Below are 21,630 nucleotides of genomic sequence, written 5' to 3'. Positions count from 1 at the left end.
AAGTGATTGCAGAACACTGAAAACAAAATAATAGAAAAAAGGAAAAAAAAAGACCATCAAGTAGAAGTAGACTTAGATTTGTTGTGTTTAGGCCCAGAGGTAAGGCCCAGGAGCAATGAATGGAAATTGCAAAATAGTTTAATTTTTATGTCAGGAATAACTTCGTAACAATTAGAGCTATGAAAAACAGGAGTGATTTGTCACAGAAAGTAGAAGATATTGCTTGTTCTTTCCACTGTCATTATGGTTTTTCAAACAAAATCTTGATGACCATTTTACGGGTATGTAGTAGGTGAATTCCTTTACTGGGAATGGATTAGACAAGATAAATATTTGCCAGCATAAAAATTCTGTGGATCTGACTTGGCCTTGTTAGTATGTACCTATAATGCCTGTTGTCAAGGAGATTGAAGCCAGAGAATTTCTTGAGCTTTGGTGGACTGTGACATTAGTGTATTGACACTAAGTATAGCAACTTTTTGGTGAGCTCCAGGAGGGAAATGGCCATCAGGGCTATCTAGGGTGGAGGGAAGCAAGGGAAGGAAATGAGAAGAGAAGGGAGGGAAGAGAGGAAGAGGAGAGGGGAAACAAACAAACAAAGAGGGGAAAGGGAGGAGAGAAAGACAGAAGGAAGGAGGAAACCAAGAGAAATTCAGTGAATCTTTGGTACTGGTGTGTAATTCAACCTGGGGAGGGCAAGTAGTACAGATAGGAAAATGAGAATTGCAAACATGTGGAAAAAACTGAAGTATCAAAGGTTAATTGCACTTATTTCAAAGTTTTGTCCAAGGCTTGCTTAGAAGTCAGCTTGAGAAATCATTGTTAGATGAATATTATCCTATGCCTAAATTCTTCGCAGACCCACTGTGATGATTACTCAAGATAACGTGCATGGAAATATTTTGTAATAGTAAAACACTACAGAATTGCAAAGTGTTAATATTATCATAACATACTGTAAATGGTTTTATTAGTATGAAAAAAAGATGAAATAAATCATTGCAAATATCCAAAAATTACAATATTGGCTTTAATTAATATTCATGCAATAATGTTTAGGGTGCAGAATAAATTGTAACAGTAGTGAGTACACATGAGAAATGATGATTGTGCATAATGATAACCTGTTAAACCAATAGTTTTATTTCTGTTCTTCTAAATCAATTATACAAATATGTTATTTTAACTATTTGCTAATAATTAATTAAGTTGACATGAAATTAATGAATTAATCAATCTCCATTGTTTAAATGTGGCTCCTTTTTGAAAAGAAACATAGCTATTAAGCTTTTCAATGGCAGGTACACCTGCTTCCTTATTCATGAGAGTAGCCTGAGTGAGACAATGTCACCTGAAGCTGTAGAAATTCTCCATTTAAAAGAGAGTGGTTGTAGAAAACATTGGCAGCGGAAGATTTTAGGACTTGAGAAAGCCTGAGGTAAATATATTATGTCTAGGCATAGAAAAATACACAGAATCACATAAACAATTTGTCAGTCTGTATTCATACTAGCTAATTTATCCAAAAATTGCAAAGTCTTTTTAAAAAATAACTTTGGAAGTTGTTTTTGGCTCAGTACACATTTGATTATGATGGGAAGTCTTCCCATATGAGTGATTCCTTTTGTGACAATAAATTCTATTTACTATACTGATGAATATGATCAAAATATCAATTATTTTTTGGTATTTAATAGGTCAATGCAATCAATATATGCTGTAATTGACAAAAAGAGGTGATGCTGTCACAGATTATTTACCTTAGCCTACCAGCCAATGTAAATTTGCAAGTTGACTTTTGCTATACATCTAATTAGATGAATGATCAAAATCTACTTGAAGGGATAAAGTTTTGGCTCAGGAGAAACTCAGTAGGTTATTCAAATTTAGGGAACTTTTGCAAGGCTTCAGCTACTTTACTTTTACCTTATTTTATGTAATTAACCCTTTTTCTCCCTTCTTTGTTCAATTTCATTCATTCTGATTACTATAAATTTTGAGGTTATCCATTTTGTGATTCTTTCTATGTATACTTTTTGGGGGAGGGTGGTAAAAAAGAAAATAGCTTTGGTGGGAATTTTTTTTTCTTTTTCAGTAGTGTCTGATTCTTCATGACCCTCACTGGATTGTTTTTTGTTTGTTAGTTGGCAAAGATACTGGATGGATTGCCATTTTCTTCTCTAGCTCATTTTACAAATAAGGAAACTGAGGCAAACAGGTTTAAGTGACTTGGCCAGGGTCATATAGCTAATAAGTGTCTCAAGCTGGATTTGAACTCAGGAAGATGAGTCTTCCTGATGCCAGGTCAGATTATCCACTGCTGCTTATGCACCTGAGAAAATATTACTGATAACTTATAATAAGTTTTCCCTTCAGAAGTTCTCAGTGTTATAAAATTATTAAATCATTCAGCAAACAATTCCTATGAAACAAGAACTATTTTCCCACATAGTAAAGTCAAGTGATTTGTCTAGGTTCACAAAGAAAGCCTATATAATCAGGACAAGAACTCAGGTCTTAGAAATATAAGTTTAGATCTGGATGTGATTTCAGCAGTCATCTAGTAAAACACCATCATTTTTAAGATGAGGAAAATAACATCTCGAGACAGTATGCAATTTGCCAAGATCACATAGATAGCAAATGTCAGGGTTACCCTCTGACTCCACTTATGGCATTCTTTCTGCTTTATCTCACTGTATCTATGGTCTCTCATTTTTCTTGAGCTAGTTTCCTCAACTAAAAATTGAGGGATTTTTACTTTTAGATAGCTTACAACTCTAAATCCATCACCCTAACTACTTTCCACTTATAATAGTGGTCCTTTGTATTCTATTGTAGAAATATGCCTTTACCTTTGGACATTTTTTCTGCAGTGAATTTCTAGTCTACAGAAAGTGAAATGACTATTCCAGGGTAGCCCTTACTAGTCTGCCTATAGTAAATGCCACCTACGTCTGATCAGTTGTAAAAGTGAAAGACTAAATTATTAAAAAAAAAAAAATCTAGTTAATACTGACCACAAAAGGCTGCTATTTGCTCCTGCTGCCCTTTGAAGTAACATTATTCCTTGGAGGCTTCCATATCTTTGAGACTACATTGTGACAAAAATAAGCTGAAGTGTTACCCTCGTAACTTTAGTTATTTCTTTTTTCAGTAAGACTGTGTAATACCTTATGGTATGTCTAATATCTACCAAAATTCCTTTTCTATACATGGAATAGGGTAGAATTTTCCTAAAAAGTGATAAAGTTGGGACTTGATTGGCCAGGGGATAGGCTAAAGCTATGTCCCTCTAGCCTCTAGTTTTATTGACCTAGGTTCCTGATCACATAAATGTCCCACTCACATGGATTAAGCAGTCTATTAACTTGGGGGAAGCCCAAAGCTCACACAAATGGTTACGACACACTGTTGTGCTGAACCAACCCATTTCCATATGCAAAAGACATAGGCTATATCTACTAAAATTAAGCGCTACTGTGTCCTTAAGCATGCCCTTATTATTTTAGGGTGAAACAAACCTCCTATTGTTAATTGGTCAATGACACAATCGTGACTCATATAATTTTACCATCAAACTTGAATTAACAAGGTAGTGGCATTAGATCCATCCCTTAAAAGCTCTATAAATCCTTATAAAATGGCAAGGGAAGGAAGGACAGATTCTGTAGTATAATTGTAGAACCAAAATATCTGATCTCTTAAAACAACCATTGGATGATGAGTCAAAATCTCAGAACAAATTCAATATCAGTAATTCAGTCAAAGAAATCTCTGACAGATTTTCCCATCACTGGTTTTGCCCTTATCAGAATACTGATCTATCTCACGATGATAATAGCAAGAACTAGCCATAAGACATTACAACCAAGGAATACATATGAATTCATTATTCTTTCCTTGCTGCTTTCTGCATATTAATACACTTTGGAAGACACAAAAATATATCCACATAAAGGAAATTTCTCCCTGGGAATTCTACCTAGTACAATGACACTCATATTAAACACTTCCTATGTCTTATTCCTACTATAAGAGCAACCTAAAATACCTAAATGGCACACAAAATTTTCCTCCCATCATACTTAGATCCAACAGCACTCTCATTTCTCTTTAAATATGCTCTCCACCTATATGACTATGGCATTGGTGGATAAATGCAGTCCATCAGGAGATACTTCATTGTTGCTGGCCACGACCACAATGTTGAGTCAGATTATTATCCTCAGTTTCATCTGAAACGCTGTTCATAATGATGATCACTTCAATGCTAAGAAAAGTACTCTAACATAAAGGTATATTGACATGGCCACTAGAGAAGAATTTAGTACACTCATCTGTTATTTCATATCTATATCATATCACATTCATATATCTCAGACTTCAGTAGTGTGCTACACTGGCCTTTATTTTAAAACCAATTTTGATCAATGAGTCTGAAAACCCAACATGTTGGGTAATGCAGATGGATGGAAAGCACTGGACCTAGATGGAGAAATAATTCATCACCACCTGTGAGTATAACCTCTTATTGAGGAGTAATTAGGAAATAGATAACCCAGTGGAACATTTGACTTTTTTACTGAAATTCAAACTGAATTCCCATTAGATTTTAATAGAAACCTTACTTAATTAGAAGTTTTTAGTGACTTGTGTACCTAGAAATTTTTATTAAAATATGTTCCCTTAAACTTTGTGATTTGGGGAATGAAGTATATTTTAGTAACCTTTAATTATCAGATACAAATATTTAATATTGTATACAAGACAATTTGGAAGGAAGGTTATTGTTATCCATAGAGGGTTGTAAATATAGAAATATTTCTAGTACTTGAATGCTTATTATTGCCAAAGAGTGATAGAAGAGTCTTAGTCAGATTTTCACCTTTATATATGTGTGTGTGTGTGTGTACATATACATACATACATACACATGGGATTTAAAAAACTCTTCACTGGAATTTAATCTTTCTTGAGGAATTTTGATCATTTGAGTCAATTTTATAAGTACTATTTTAGTCAAACAGCTGCACTATTGACAGTTTGGTCAAATTTTCAGTTATTAAAGGTCCTCTGATTTCAGCTTTCTATTTTAATGAACTCTTTTGCACTAGAGTACTTTTTAAATGTCTTTTTAATCAATGGTGTATATATTACCAGAGCTTTTGACATTTAAAATGCCAGTTGTTTAATTTTGAAATGTGGATATTAACTTTACAAAAATATATCATGAAATTTCACATTATATTCTACTTGGCTCACTAACTTAAATTTTTCACAAAAGTTCTTCAACAATTATATCAACAGACTACAAGGTTATGAAATCTTCATGCATAATATTCATTTTCTACCTAGAAAGGAAATCTGTCTGAAACCTTCACCTGCCTGCACACTCCGCCACTCCTAGGGCCTACATATGGGAATGGTTGGAATGAATTATCTTCCAAATTAACAAGTCACAGATCTGAAAATTTCCTTGTGGATTAAGAATAGATGAAATAAAGGCTGAGGATTTGGATACATATAAATAATACCAATGGGTGTGGGAAGGAAGGGGACAAAACAGAACAAAAAATTAGTCATCATGTATAGACATTAAACTTAGAGCAGGGTTTAAAAAAAAATTTTTACATGTTATGAAGCTCTTTGGCAGTCTAAACAGGCCTTCTTGATTTGTTTCCACTTGCTACCTCTAATTTAGCAGTGCATTTTAGAGTAACCTATTTACCCTTTCTCAAAACATATTTTTTTACTGCATTAAATAAAATACATAAGACTCTAAAGGTAACCAATTACACTGAAAATCTGCTATCTACCTATTTATATATTTATCTCTCTTTCTCTGTGTGTGTGTGTGTGTGTAGCTATCAATATGTAATATATCTATGCATGTATACCTCTATGTCCTACTATAAAATATATGTGTGTATGTATGTGTGTTTATGTGTGTGTGTTTAGGTATGTGTATTCACACTTTAGAGCCAGGTTAAGAATCCCTGACCTAGAGCATTATTTCATTTTAATTATTTCAATTCATCAAAGACTTAGCATTTAAGTATGAACAAGAGAAATAAACTCCACAATAAGCAGAACAAGACTCCAATTTGGCCCTTGCATCAAAGAGACAGATAGATAAATGGATAGATGGACAGATAGATAGCTGATAGATTTCATTTGGGGTGTGTGTGTGTGTGTGTGTGTGTATGTGTGTAGTGATATAGAATTCAGCAAGGCATAAGAAAGGACTTTTTGCTCATAAGGGTTAGTTGAATGTGATTGAATGCTGGATCAGAATCTGGAAAAAAGTTGTGAAATAATTTTCTCTTTAAAACAGGAAACAGGTATTTCTCAGGGGACACTTAAAAACTGATCTGTCTAGAGACAGAAGAATAGATATTAGGTCTTATTCAACTCTCCATATGGATCTTTAATTCTATGATAACAGTAGACAAACTTATCAATTCGACTTAAGAAAGAATAAATGGGCATAGGATAAGAATAGAATAAAATAAGGGGAGGGATTTAGGTTAGTCATTAGAAAGAACTATGAATGCTGTGAAATATTGGGCTACTATAAAAGCAGGGTACTGAATCCCCTGCTATTTTTAGCACTATGGCCTCCAATACCTACCTGGAATCTCTATATTGAATAAAGATCAGGATAGGGATCTGTGGTTTCATTGGTATAGAGAACCGTTGGGAAAGGAAATTTCTTCCAGCAATGTTGGTTGACTCCTCTGTGTCTTACAGTCTTAAAAATTTGCCTAGAGCACAGTGTCAAGTCTGTCTCCTGTGGCCTGCAAAAATACTGAGTGTGATTGGAAATAGACTAAAATGTAATTGGAAAATATTTCACAAAATACTATTGAACACAGGCAATGCTAATCTTTAGTTTTGGGTTTTTTTTTACGTTAGTATGTGCCTTACATGCATTCATTTCTATTTTAACTGGACACAGTCAATAGATATCAGAGGTGCAATTTGAATGTAGCTTTTCCTATGTTTTAAGCTGGCTTTCTGTCAGCTATGACATGCTATCTCTCTTATATTAGATAGTGTCTACAAAATTGTGATTGTATTGTAGAAAACCCTTCAATTCAGTTTAATAGAGTTCAATTCAGAAAGCATTTGATAACCATCTATAGGTAACCTAATGTTCCAGATTCTGTAGATCTGAGTCAGTTCCTCTTCTCAAGAAGTTTATATTCAACTGAGTAAAGCACTTTCACAATTGTTCTTATTTCTTTTAGATTATAGTATTGATTTAGGAGCAACAGTACATTCTCATAACATTCAAAACAAAATAAAAAGAAACAAAGGAAAGAATATGAGCTTCAGAAATAGGAACTTCAGTGGCTCTTTTCCAGATATAGATAAATACATTCTACTATATCCCCTTTCCCCATGGATTCAAAAATTAAGGAAAATCTAAGTTTCCTTTACTAGGCATTTCCTTTTTTTAAAAAAATCAAACAATGCCCTGGTGACTATCCAACTTGATGTCCAGGTATTAAAAATTAACTTGAATCAAATGTTTGGGTATTTAATTTTCATTTCATTCATGAGTAAATAGATGGGATTTTTTAAAACTTTTTTTTCTAAAGTAAGTGAAGCTGAAAGTTTGTGTGTTACATATTGAATATCTATACGTACCACACTGATTCAACTCTCACAGGAAGTTTCATAGTTCAAAAGTTTGGAGTCAACTCCAAGCTCTGATACATAGTGCCTGTGTGACTTTAGGCAAGGTTTCCAGTGCCCAAGATATTCTTTAAAACTGAGGCTGAACAACAGTTGATTATACGCCTTAATAGAGAGAAGTTTCTCAATATCAGCTCTCTATAGTGATAAAATCACGGCATCTCTCCCCCTCAAAAGAAAAAAAGACTTTCTTTGATAGTAATAGATGGAAGGAGTGTGTGGGTGTGTGTGTGCATACACACACAAATATATAAAAATGAGTAAATATTTTATAATAATTTTATGCAAGTATTACATTACATAAATATACTGCAAATATATATAATTATATAATAATCATATTTCAATTAAAATATTTCATATAAATATTTGATAAACATATTTGTCTCAGTTGTTTGATTTATTGCACATTTATAGATTTATAGTCAATATAGCATTTTTTCATGAAGTAGATATAGAAGGGAAAAATTTTCAAACTTATTTTAAAATGTGCATTATATGGGCAATTATAGGGCCAATTTGAATAATTTTAGATGACTTGCAAATGTTTAAAGTGAACAGAAGAATATGTAATGATAATACATGGATTTAGAAACTTTAGTAGCAAGGAAAAAATTAATATTTATTTTCCGAAAAAGTTGAAGATGATAAATTAAAACATACTCAAAATCCCTAAGCACTAATCTAAGCACTGATTATATGAAATAACTAAGGGTGAACTTTTTCCTCCTTTTCTTTTTGAATAATACATTTGTGATTTTATTGCTTTTTTTTTTTTTGCTGATGCATGATTTTCCAACAGAGAAGAGTCTACTAGTGGTGGGGATACTGCTACTGAGTTCCTTGTGTCCAACCTTTTGACTGAATCCAAGTTTTACAGAATAGATTCATTTATTAAGAGGATTTGTTCTGTGAAATTTGGTTTCATATATAGTTTATTTCTTTGTCATGCATTGTTTTTCATTAACTACTTTAATGAACTATTTTTGTTTTTGTTTATGTAAAAAAGGTTTGTTTTAAGGCTCACACATTTATTTATTTTTTCATTTAGAAGGAGCAATTCATAACAAAAAGGTTAAAATAAATTAAGGTTACAAAACATTCATTTCCCCTTAGTTGCCCTTGAAAATTCAAAAGGAAAGACATTTAACAATACTTGGGGGGGGGGCAGTGTTAGCAAATCTGAGATGTAGAAAAAACAAATGTGAGATAAATTAAGGTTGCTTGCACTGATGCCTGGTTACAGGTTCATACAGAACCAGCAATAACACTGTGGCTTAAATGGCTGGCATTCCAGTACATCTCTTTGCCTCTCTTCCCTTTTTCATAATGTAAACCTCAGTAGAATGGAAAAGGATAGAGAGACACTATCATCCAATTCAATTTGACAAATTTTCTAGGCTCCTGTGTGCAGGGCAATATGTTATTTGCTATGAAGACTTATACATAGAAACGCTCTCAAACAAGTAAAGCTTGAGGATCTACTATGGTAATAACCTTTCTACTATAATATACAGTCATTCAGAATATAATATACTAGGATCAGAATGCTGGCATTGCAGGTCAGAGTACATGGGCCACTCTCTATTGTCTTTGATATTAATCATCTGTAGTTGAGTAGGTAGAGCATTGGGCAGGAAGTTAGGAATAACTGAGTTTTAAATGTGAAGGAAAGTAGTTTAGTAAGCAGTACCAGAACTCAAACTGTATTTAATACCAGGTGGTAATCATCAAAACAATATAGTGCTGGCTAAGAAATATAGTGGTCGATCAGTGAAATAGACGAAATACACAATACACAGTAGCAAATGACCACAGTAATCTTGTGTTTGACAATCCCAAAGATCCAAGATTTTGAAGTAAGAAATCACCATCTGACGAAAATTGCTGGGAAAACTGGGAAACAATTTGATAGAACTTAGGTACAGACCAATATCTCACATCATGTATAGAGATAAGGTCAAAATGGGTACATGATTTAGACCTAAGGGTTGATATTACAAGCAAATTAGGGGAGCATGAAATATTTTAATATTTAAGGGAATATATATGTATATATGTATATATATATATACATATACATATATATGGGAAGGATTTCTGAACAAACAAGAGATAGAGAGCATTACAGGCTATAAAACAGGTAATTTTGATTATAACAAATGAAAAAGATTTTGTGCAAGCATTTTTACATCAAGTGTCTCAGGTAAAGATATCTTTTCCCAAATATATAGAGAATTCAATCAAATTTATAAGTCTATGAGTCATTCCTCGATTGACAAATGGTCAAAAGACATGAACAGACAATTTTCAGAAGAAATCAAATCTATCTATAGTCATATAAAATGCTATAACTCACTATTGATTAGATAAATGCAAGTTAAAAAATAACTTTGAGGTACCTAATCACACCTATCAGATTTGTTAATATGTCAGTAAAGGAAAATGACAAATATTGGAGCTGATGTGGAAAAACTGGCACATTAATTTATCATTGGTGACTGATCCAACAATTCTGGACAGCAATTGTCCAAAAGGAGATAAAACTGCACACCCTTTGATCTAGCAATATCACTATTACATCTCTATCCCAAAGAAATCAAATAAAAATGATAAGGACCTAAATGTGCAAAATAAATAAATAAAATTAAAGCAGCTCTTTTAGTGATGACAATGAATTGGAGAACAAGAGAATCTTTTAACCAGGGAATGGTTGAACAAATTGTGATATATGATTATGATAGAATCTTATTCCAAAAGAAATGACGAACAGGATGCTTTCAGAAATACCTGGGAAGACTTGCATTAACTGATACAAAATGAAAGGAGCAGAACCAGGAGAACATTGTACACAGTAAAAGCAATATTGTACAATCATCCAGTGTGAATGACTTCACTATTTTCAGCAATAAAATGATGTAAGACAATTCTGAAGGACTTATGATGAAAAATTCTATCCACCTCCAAAGAAAGAACTGATGGTGTCTTAATGCAGATTGAAGCATAGTTAATTTTACTTTTTTCTTGCCTTTTTCTGCTTTTTCTTTTGCAAAATGCATAATATCAAAATGTTTTTTATTATTGCACATGTATAACTGTCAAATTGCTTACCTTCTAACAAAGGGGAGAATTCATTTTTTAAGTGTATGCTAACCTTTTTATATGCAGTTGAAAAAAAAATGAATACCCAAATAAATTGACATATTAGACTCTTAATGTGACCTTACTGTGTGACCTATAACATAATTTTCTTATTTGCATAATGAAGATAATAATAGCATCTATTGTTGGGGCAAAATATCAAGATGGACACAGTACTCTGTAGTTCTAGTCTCAGAACTGCCAGAAACCACATTCTCCCTGTCTCTCTTTCTCTCTCTCAGAGAGAGAGAGAGAGATGGAGATGTCCAAACTTCTATACTCTGCTATGACTCTTCCCAAGATTTTAGGTAAAAATTATAAAAATCTTGAATAAGGAGAAGATGCAGTATTGATTAACTTTCCATCCCATTTCCCCCTTCTAGACTATTCTCCCAAAAGAACCAATGAGACTCCATGATCTTTAACAGTGACTCCTATTCAGTGGAAGAAGCACTTCTCTTGAATGGGGTCTTACTATCAATCTCTCCAATGAGGAAGGCAATGATCTAATATAGATTAAAGCTTCTTTATCACTCAGTTCATTTCCCTAAGAAATATCTACCAGTATTTCCAGAAGGAGAATTTTGGAAAGGGTTTTTGGATAGATAAAATTTTCTTAATATTTTTTTGAAAACTAAGATAGAGGATAATGTCCTTCTCTTTGACCTAAGTGCATTATTGCATTGGATTAAATGAGAAAATAGATATAAAATGCTTCCAAAGTTTTAGCATAACATCTACATGTGCATTATTATTATCAGCATTATTGTTGGCTTTTTGTGATTTTACATGTCTTCTTTTTCGTTACAGTTCTATCAAAACTGGTGCTGGGTTAATCCACTTTCCTTATTTTCTTATTTTCTATTTACTTTTTTATTTCTTTATATTTATTATATGTACTATTTCACTGATGGGCAAGATAATTGCTCCTTATAATTGAGAAAGTGTATTGGAATTAAAGTTAACTTTTTGTAGGCTCACTGAAGCTTTAGAACAATCAACAGCAAATGGGATGCCAGGATTGATGTGCACCTCATCCTGTTCCCATATGGTTTTCAATTCCTCCACTAGGTTTCTATATTTTGAAAGCATTGTTATCCCTTGTAGCTTTTCGGTTATGCATGTAACTTTTATGATAAGGTCTAAGGAAACATTCTTTAATCGTGCTAAATTCTGGCAATTTTTGGTTTTGTTTTGACTTTTACCTTTGATAATGTTCGATTATGGTAGTTCATTTCTTGAATTTTCTAAGATATTTTGAAGTCTTTCCTTTCAATATAGGTTTTTGACATCTCTTAGTTTATGAAAGAAGCAAAATTCAGAGGTGTGATTTAGCCAACAGGGAATGTCTTGTTAGATGTTTGGCAGGTATTAAATTTTTTTTTATTTTATTTTTTTTTATTAGTTTTTAACATTTATTTTCACACAATTTTGGGTTACAAATATTCTCCCCTTTTATCCCCTCCCCCCCAAACCCGAGCTTTCTAATTGTCCCTGTGACCTATCTGCTCTCTCCTCTATCCTCCCTCACTGCTCTTGTCTCCGTCTTCTCTTTTGTTCTGTAGGACCAGATAGCTTTCTTGACCCCTTAACCTGTATTTTTTGTTACCCAGTGGTAAGACCATGACATTTGGTCCTAACACTTTGAGTTCCAACCTCCTTATCTCCCTCCCTCTCCACCCCTTCCCCTTGAAAGACAGGCAATTCAATATAGGCCATATCTGTTTAGTTTTGCAAGTGATTTCCATACTAGTTGTGTTGTATAGGACTAACTATATTTCCCTCCATCCTATCCTGTCCCCCTTTACTTCTATTTTCTTATGGTCCTTTCCCTCCCCATGAGTGTCGACCTCGTATTGCATTCTCCTCCCCATGCCCTCCCCTCCATCCTCCCCCCCACCCTGCTTGTGCCCCTGTCCCCCACTCTCCTGTATTATGAGATAGGTTTTCCTATCAAAAGGAGTGTGCATTATATTCTTTCCTTTAGTGGAATGTGATGAGAGTAGACCTCATGTTTTTCTCTTGCCTCCCCTCTTTATCCCACCACTAATAAGTCTTTTGCTTGCCCCTTTTATGAGAGATAATTTGCCCCATATAACTTCTCCCTTTCTCCTCCCAATATTTCTCTCTCACTGCTTGATTTCATTTTTTTTTTTAATATATGATCGCATCCTCTTCAATTCACTCTGTGCACTCTGTCTCTATGTATGTGTGCGTGTGTACATGTGTGTGTGTGTGTGTGTGTGTGTGTGTGTGTGTACTCCAACCCAGTGCCCAGATACTGAAATGTTTCAAGAGTTGTAAATATTGTCTTTCCATGTAGGAATGTAAACAGTTCAACTTTAATAAGTCCCTTATGATTTCTCTTTGCTGTTCGCCTTTTCATGGTTCTCTTCATTCTTGTGTTAGAAAGTCAAATTTTCTTTCCAGCTCTGGTCTTTTCATTAGGAAAATTTGAAAGTCTTCTATTTCACTGAAAGACCATTTTTTGTCCTGAAGTATTATACTCAGTTTTGCTGGGTAGGTGATTCTTGGCTTCAGTCCTAGTTCCTTTGACTTCTGGAATATCCTATTCCATTCCCTTCTATCCCTCAATGTAGAGGGTGTCAGATCTTGTGCTATCCTGATTGTATTTCCACAATACTTGAATTGTTTCTTTCTAGCTGCTTGCAATATCTTCTCTTTCACCTGGGAATTCTGGAATTTGGCCACAATGCTCCTAGGAGTTTCTCTTTTTGGATCTCTTTCATGCGGTGTTCTGCGGATTCCTTGAATATTTATTTTGCCTTCTGGTTCTAGAATCTCAGGGCAGTTTTCCTTGATAATTTCATGGAAGACGATGTCTAGGCTCTTCTTTTGATCATGGTTTTCAGGTAGTCCCAGAATTTTTACATTGTCTCTCCTGATTCTATTTTGCAGGTCAGTTGTTTTTCCAATAAGATATTTCACATTATCTTCCATTTTTCGAATCTGCGCGGTATGTTCTGAGATATCTGTCTTTCTTGAAAAGTCCAAAGCGTCCATCCGTACCATTCCAGATTTGAAAGATCTATTTTCTTCAGTGAGCTTTTGAATCTCCTTTTCTATTTGGTTAATTCTGCTTTTGAAAGCATTCTTCTCCTCATTGGCCCCTTGCACCTCCCTTGCCAGCTGAGTTAGGCTAGTTCTCAAGGTGCCAATTTCTTCAAGATTTTTTTGGTTCTCCTTTAGCAGGGAGCTGATCTGCTTTTCATGCTTCTCCCTCATCCCACTCATTTCCCTTCCCAGTCTTTCCTCCACCTCTCTAACTTGATTTTCAAAATTCCTCTTGAGCTCTTCCATGGCCCGAGCCCATTGGGTGGGCTGGGACACAGAATCCTCGATTTCTGTGTCTTTGCCTGATGGCAAGCATTGTTCCTCCCCATCAGAAAGGAAGGGAGGAAGTGTCTTTTCTCCGATAAAGTACCCTTCAATAGTTTTATTTCTTTTCCCTGTTCTTGGCATTTTCTCCAACCAGTGGCCTGACCTCTGAATGTTCTCCTCACACCCACCTCGCCTCCTGGTCCTCCCAGCCAGCGTTTGGGGACTGAGATTCAAATGCTGCTTCCCGCCTTAGGATTTTTGGCGGAGGCAAGGCTACTATTCAGTGTGAGAATTAAGTTCAAGTGGTCAGGTGGGGCAGGGACGCCTTTCAGGCTCAGTTCCCTCAGGGGGATTATGCACAGACCTTCCACAATGGATCCAGGCTCCCGCCCGCTTGGGGAGCCCCTGTCTGCAGCCACCTCTCAGCTTCTATCTCCTGGGGGGGGTGCCCGAGCCATGGGGGCACCCCACTCCCCTCTCAACCCGCCAAAGAGACTCTTTCACCCACCCTCGTCAGTCACCTGTTGTTGGGGGGGCCCGTGCCGCCGCTGAAGATCCCGCCTCCGGAGCCCTCTCAGATCTGTGCCTCTCGGAGCCGCGGCCGCCGCCACTGCCGCCACAGGTCCAGGCTGGGCTCCGCGTCTGCAGCGCAATGGACCTTTTGCGAGAGGTCCGCAGGTCTCTCCGGAGCCGAAATCTCCCTCGCTCCAATACTCCGTGGTCTCTGGGTGCAGAATTCGCCCTGGCTTGGTCCCCTCTAGCCGTTCTGTGGTTTGTGTGTTCGGAGCTATGTGTATGTGAGTCTTTCTACTTCGCCATCTTGGCTCCGACCCCCCACGTATTAAATTTTTATAACAATGTAGGAGTTATTTTTCAGCTTAAGCCATTCCCTTACCTAATCTGCATTGATCACTGAATAAATATTCAAGAAGGATAAACTTTGTAGAAAATCACTCACTTGCTTATTCTTGAATTGCCGTACTAAACTTCTCTATTTCTACAAACAAATCTGTGGGACTCAGATATTTCTTCAATGTTTCTTTGTCAACATATTGTTGGGTAACTTCATGTTGTTATTACAGAGGTGCTTTGGATTTAACTGTACAATCTTATCTTTTTTATAGACTCCACCTAGATTAATGAAGTGTTAGTTACTTTTTCTAACAGTGGTTATGGAGGTTCTTAATCTTTTCATTACTACTATTATTATAAGTCAACTTCAACAATAAGAATCATCTGTCCTACAGATTAAGAAAATTATATATGTGAACTATTAAAAAAGTAGTTATTGGGTCTTGACTTTGAGAAGCATACTATTTGCTGTCCTCAATTTGATCTCCATCTCTCTGTAAACATACACATGCGCGCACACACACACAAACACACACACTTGTAAAAGGTGGATTTAAATAGAAGGATACTTTATATACCTGTTTCTTTTGTAAGGAAAAGAAAATGCATTTTTACCTAGGTAGACAGTAGACAAAGAGAAAACTATTCTATCAAGATTTCCCAGAAGTTCAGTCTAAGCGTAATTTTAAAAATGATTAATCCCATAAAAATATATTTTGCTCACATCAGTTTCCTTGACTTGACTTAATGCCAAGCTATTTCCTTTCTTTATCATTTGCACCCCTTTCTAATAATTTCCATATCATCAGTAGACTAAATGTCTATGATTGCTTATCTATAACAAGTGTATTTTATTTCCGTTTTAGCATTTTATTTTTCTCCAATTACATGTAAAAATAATTGTAACTTTTTTTTTAAATTTTGAGTTCCAAATTCTCTCCCTTCCTTCCTTCCCACACTCCTCATTGAGAAGACAAGTAATTTGATATAGGCTATATACGTATTGTCATGCAAAACACATTTCCATATTAGTAATGTCTTGAAAGAAAACAGAATTCTCCCCCCCCCCAAAAAAAATCCACCTACCACCAAGTAAAAATAAGTATGCTTTATTCTGTATTCAGATAATATCAGTTCTTTATCTCGCGATGTATATCAGTTTTCATCATAAATCCTACTGAGTTGTCTTGGATCCATGTATTACCAAGAACAACAAAGTCATTAACAGCCAATCATGTTACAATATTGCTGTTACTTTGCAGAGAGGACATGATATATTGCATCAGAACATGTAAGTCTTTCCAGCTGTTTTTACAGCACTTTGCTCATCATTTTGAACAGCACAGTAGTATTCCATCACAATAGCATACTACAATTTGTTCAGCCTTTCCCCAATTGATGGGCATCCTCCTCAGTTTCCAATCTTTGCCACCAGAAAATAGCTGCTATAAATTGGTTTGAACATATATGTCTTCTTTGTTGTTTTTTTAAATCTGTTTTGGGATGCAAACTTAGCAGCAATATTGCTAAGTCAAAGGGTATGATTGGATTTATTGCCCTTTGGGCATAGTACCAAATTGTTCTAAAGAAGGGTTGAATTAGTTCTCAATTCCACCAACAGTACATTAATGTTTTTTTTTCTCTTATCCCTCCCAACATTTGTAATTTTTTCCTTTCTGTCCTATTAGCCAATCTAATAAGCATGATACAGTATCTCAGATTTGTTTTAATTTGCATTTCTCCAACTAATAGTGATTTAGAGTATTTTTTTATATTGCTGTAGATAGTTTTGATTACTTCATCTGAAAACTGTTCATATCTTTCAATCACTTATCAGTTAGGGTATGGATCTTACTTTCATAAATTTGATTCAATTTTCTATGTATTTAGAAATGAGACCTTTATCAGAGAAACTTGCTTCAATTTTTTTCCACAGTTAATATTGCTGACTGTATTTCCCTGTATCCTACCTCCCTAATTCTATTCTCTCTATCTTTTCATATTTTCCATTCTTAAAAGTGTTCTATTTCTGACTCCCTCTTCCCCAAATCTGCCCTCCCCTCTATCACCATCACTCCTTCTGTTACATATTTTCCCCTCCTACTTTCCTGTAGTGTAAGACATATTTCTATACTCAATTGTATGTGCATGCTATCCCCTCTTTGAACAAAATCTGATGAGAGTAAGGTTCAATAACTCTCCCTCTTCTCCTTCATCCCCTCCACTGTAAAAACTTTCTCTTGCCTCTTTTATGTAAGATAATTTACCCCCTATTGAACCCCTCCCTTTCCTTTCTTCTAGTACCTTCCTATTCCACTGCTTAATTTTGTTTTTTAAGAGATTGTCCCTTCATATTCACCTCACACCTGTACCCTCCATATGTACTCCTAACTTCTCTAATAATAAGAGGTTTTATGACTTTCAGGTACCACCTTCCCATATAGTAATAGAAACAATTTAACTTTATTAGGTCCCTTATGATTTCCCTTTCGTATTTACCTTTTTATGCTTCCTTTAAGTCTTGTATTTGAAAGTCAGTTTTTCTATTCATTTCTGGTCTTTTCATCAGGAATTCTTGAAAGTCCTCTCTCTCATTGAATATGTATTTTTCCCCTGAATGATTATACTCAGTTTTGCTGCATGCATGATTCTTGGTTGCAATGCTAACTCCTTCCTTCCCCTCTCCCCCAGAATATCATATTCCAAACTCTCTGATTCTTTAATGTAGAAGCTGTTAAAGTTTGTGTTATCTTGACTGTAGATCCTTGATACTTGAATTGTTTCTTTCTGGTTGTTTGGAATCTTCTCTCCTTGACCTGGCAGCTCTAGAGTTTGTCTATAATATTCCTGGCAGTTTTCATTTTGGGATCTCATTCAGGAGATGATCCATGTATTTTATCAATTTCTATTTTACTCTCTCATGCTACAATATCAGGGCAGTTTTCCTTTATAATTTTTTGAAGGTGATATCTGCATTCTTTATTCATAAATATAAGAATCCTCAGTGTCTATGTATATTTCAACATATGTTCCAAAAAGTAACACTTCTTTGAAAATCTCCTAAATAAGGGGAACCTACCATATCACAAATACAATCCATTCTACTTTTTGAAACCTATAATTAATATAAAAGTTTTCTTTAAAATAAATCTATTTTTCTTTCCTTTGCAATCTCCACTCATTGCTTTTCAGTGACCTCCTTCTATGGTCAAGCATCTTTCTTCTATATGACAGTCCTACAAATATGTCAACAAAGTTATTATGTCCTCCCTTAATCTTTTCTTTTCTAGGCAAATTTTCCCAAGTTCTTTCAACTCATCCTTGTATGGCATGAACTTTATGTCTTTCACAATCCTGGTAGCCCCTCCCTTGAACTTGTCAGTTCCCTTTATAAAATGCAATGTCCAGAACTGAGCACAACTATCCATGTTTTCCAAAGGAATAATATCATGAAATAGTATTTACTTTAGACTTTGAAACTATATTTTTGCTAATGGAGTCTAGGTTATTGATTTTTAGCTGTGTTATCACCCTGTTTAATCAAATTGAATTAATTTTACATTAAGGTAAGGTTTTTTTTTTCCTTCAAAATACTGCTATTTATTTGAAACTCCCTTACTGTTTATTTGTGAAGTTACATTTTTGAACCCAAGTGTGAAACTTTACATTTACAGTTAACAAATTTCAACTTATCCTATTGGGTCCAATGTTGCAACCAACTGAGATAGTTTTGAATCCTATCATTCAGAACACTAGTTATTTTTCCCAACTCTGTGCCATGTGCAAATTTTATAAACTTGCCCTCTATGACTTCATCAAAGTTCTTGATAAAAATGTTATGTAACCTGAAGTGAGACACATAAATTCCCTAAAGCGTTGTAATGGAGTATACTTTCCAAAATGATGTTGAACTAGTAATGAATTTCACTGGACCTGACCATTCAGCCAATTCCAAATATTGCACCCAACCAGTCCACATCTTTCTACTTTTTCCACAAGAAGTATTCAAAATTTTGAGTGAAATACATTGTCAAAATCTAAGTCAACTCTATCTCCCTCATTCCTCTAACATATCAGAATATTTACTCTGATAAGAAAAAGAAGCCACACTAGTCTGCCATGATCTCTTGGTCATAAATCCCTGTGGGATTTTCTTTATTATTGTTCTTTGTGGTGATGATTGCTTCTTTTTTAAAAAAAATATTCTTTGACCGACCTATTTATAGCATATTCCAGAATTTACCCAAATTATCTACCTCAACTTGAAAATACTAATGTCACTATTTCCTGATGTTTAGCCATTTTACTTTAGGTAGTGAAATTTCAAGAGGATTTTTTAAAACAATATCTGCTTCTTTGGAGCCTGTCCCACCACATTATTCCTTGTTCTTCAGGTGAAAGTCCCCAAATTTCTTCAACCAATTTCTGCATAATAAAATTCTAAGTGAACTCTCCTGAGCTTTCTGGTATTTCAGAGTTGCAATACACCTTCCTCATCAGGCTTGCTGTCTCTATGCCTTCTCACTTCCAATTAATGCAAAATTCTGTGGCTCAAATCACCACTTGTCTCTACCACTTCTTACCTATGTGACCTTGGGAAGTCACTGAAGCTGTTTCATCCTGAGATGCCTTATCTATATAAATAGGCAACTGGACTATATAAAAATCTAATACCTCTTACAGCTATAAATTTGTAACTCTTTAAAACAAGCAGTTTTTCTCAATAATTCTAGTGCCAGAAGTAACTACATATTAACCTAAATGTATTCTTTGCTAGATAATTAGAAGACGGTGTGCCATGTATTCTTCTCTTCCTAAAAACCAAGCTGAAGCTGGATATGTAGATAAGGATTACTGGGAGAAATACCCAAGGTCCCTGCCTAGTTTCTGGATGCTACAAGAGGTTAGAGAATTTGGTTACACAAATCATCCTCAAAAATCAAGGTATTTGTAACTTAGGCACAGTATGTATTATAAAAATGAAAGCTATTTAGACACTCAAAGTAATACATGTCAAAGTAGTGAACAGATTACTATTATTATCCACCTTTTATGAATCTACAGTAACAAAGAGCTGCAATATCAGATAAGAATCACTTGCCCAAAATGACACAAGAAGTCAGTGGTAAATGCTGAACAAGATGTTGAACTCCACTTCTATTCATTTCTGTAACTCATGACCAGAAAATACTATCATTCAGCATAAATATAGAAGTGATCATATTTGAAATTTCATATATTTGTGAGCCATCCATTCTAGGTGAATAAATATTTAATTCAGGGTGCTTTCTTTTTATTTTTGCTTCTTCCAAATCCATTGTTCAATGTAGTATTTTGCAAGGCACAGGTGGGGTTTTTTAAATTAATATTATATTATAACTACATAAGTATTGTGCATCTATCAGAGCACGTATCTACAATGTGCAATGGTCATTCTCAAAGGTTAACCCTGACAAGGACCTGGGTTGGAATCCTAGTTTTCCTTCTTGCTACTTCTCTGCATCTAAGTCCTTTTGGTTAATGTGGGCTTCCACTTTTCAACTTTAAAATGAGTTTGGGTTAAAGGTCATCTTAAATCTCTTCCAACTATAAAATAGAATGAGAAAGTAGATCTGTTGAAGAATCCATAGTTAATAATGATTATCATAAACGGACAAATATTACTCTGAATATTCTTCTTAACTATTTCTTGCTTTGTTTTGTTTTTACAGTATCTAGGGGAGTAGTTGGAAAGTTTCCCAGTGACATATTTATACTTCTTGATTGCCCCAGTGGGTTTTTCTTCATATGAGGTAAGCACTGTTATCAAATCCCTATTGTGTTTCTTCTCCTGAGAGTATTTAAATTTTTTTATGTGATAAAATATATAGTTGTCTTTTCAGTGATGCTTTATGTCTCTATCTCATTGGCCTTCCAAATATTTATGCATAATTTAATGGTATAATTAAAATCTGCTTCCATGTGTGTAAATTGACTTCAGTTGCTTTTCAAAGTTGCCAGTTACTATGGCAAATACAATGCAGTAAATACAATATTTTAGTGTTTATAAAGTGTTCTAATTCAGATCCTCCTTCACCACCTTTCTCTAAAAACTAAATTAGTACATTAATCCTTTTTTAGACCAAGTGAGACTTTTTCACCACATTGAGTCCTAGTGGAATAGAGTTACTTAACTATTCTTTTGCAAGTTGCAGCTTTCAGAATTGAAGCTGTCTAGTGGAGGTACCGACTTATGCATGGATGATGCTGATAATCTATTCCTTGAGTTCTCTCCATGAGCACTTTAATCCTTTTTATAGGCCATTTGATTTTAACTGCCTAACATCATTCAATGCTAGATCTACAATTAGTAGAATGTAAGCTTTTTCAGGGCAGGAACTCTATTTAAAAATATCCACACACAGTACCCATTATTTAATACATGCTTATTGATTGATTAATTTAATGATAACCTTTATTCTGATTTGGTATTTGTAGATTCAATGGAAAGATCTGACCATTTTCTCTCTCTTTTTTCCACAACCTCAAAATTTCAGCATTCAAACAGTTTTCTCCCATGAAAGCTTCTTGACATATAAGGGTATAAATAAT

The 21,630-nt window shown here is 34.7% G+C and overlaps 1 protein-coding gene across 3 annotated transcripts in view; it reads left to right on the top strand.

The window, feature by feature from the left end:
* The window catches only part of LINGO2 (leucine rich repeat and Ig domain containing 2), a 1,607,677-nt gene that overhangs the window by 732,002 nt on the left and 854,045 nt on the right, over positions 1-21,630 (top strand). For all 3 annotated transcript variants that reach the window (XM_072612692.1, XM_072612700.1, XM_072612709.1), the window contains exon 3: positions 20,751-20,831. The gene's annotated coding sequence lies outside the window, so the exon portion shown is untranslated. The remainder of the gene's footprint in view (positions 1-20,750; positions 20,832-21,630) is intronic.

Source organism: Notamacropus eugenii, chromosome 1, assembly GCF_028372415.1.
Source record: "Notamacropus eugenii isolate mMacEug1 chromosome 1, mMacEug1.pri_v2, whole genome shotgun sequence".
Lineage (NCBI taxonomy): Eukaryota > Metazoa > Chordata > Mammalia > Diprotodontia > Macropodidae > Notamacropus > Notamacropus eugenii.
The sequence above is the reverse complement of the archived record's forward strand: the minus strand, read 5'-3'. Positions and strand labels throughout refer to the sequence as shown.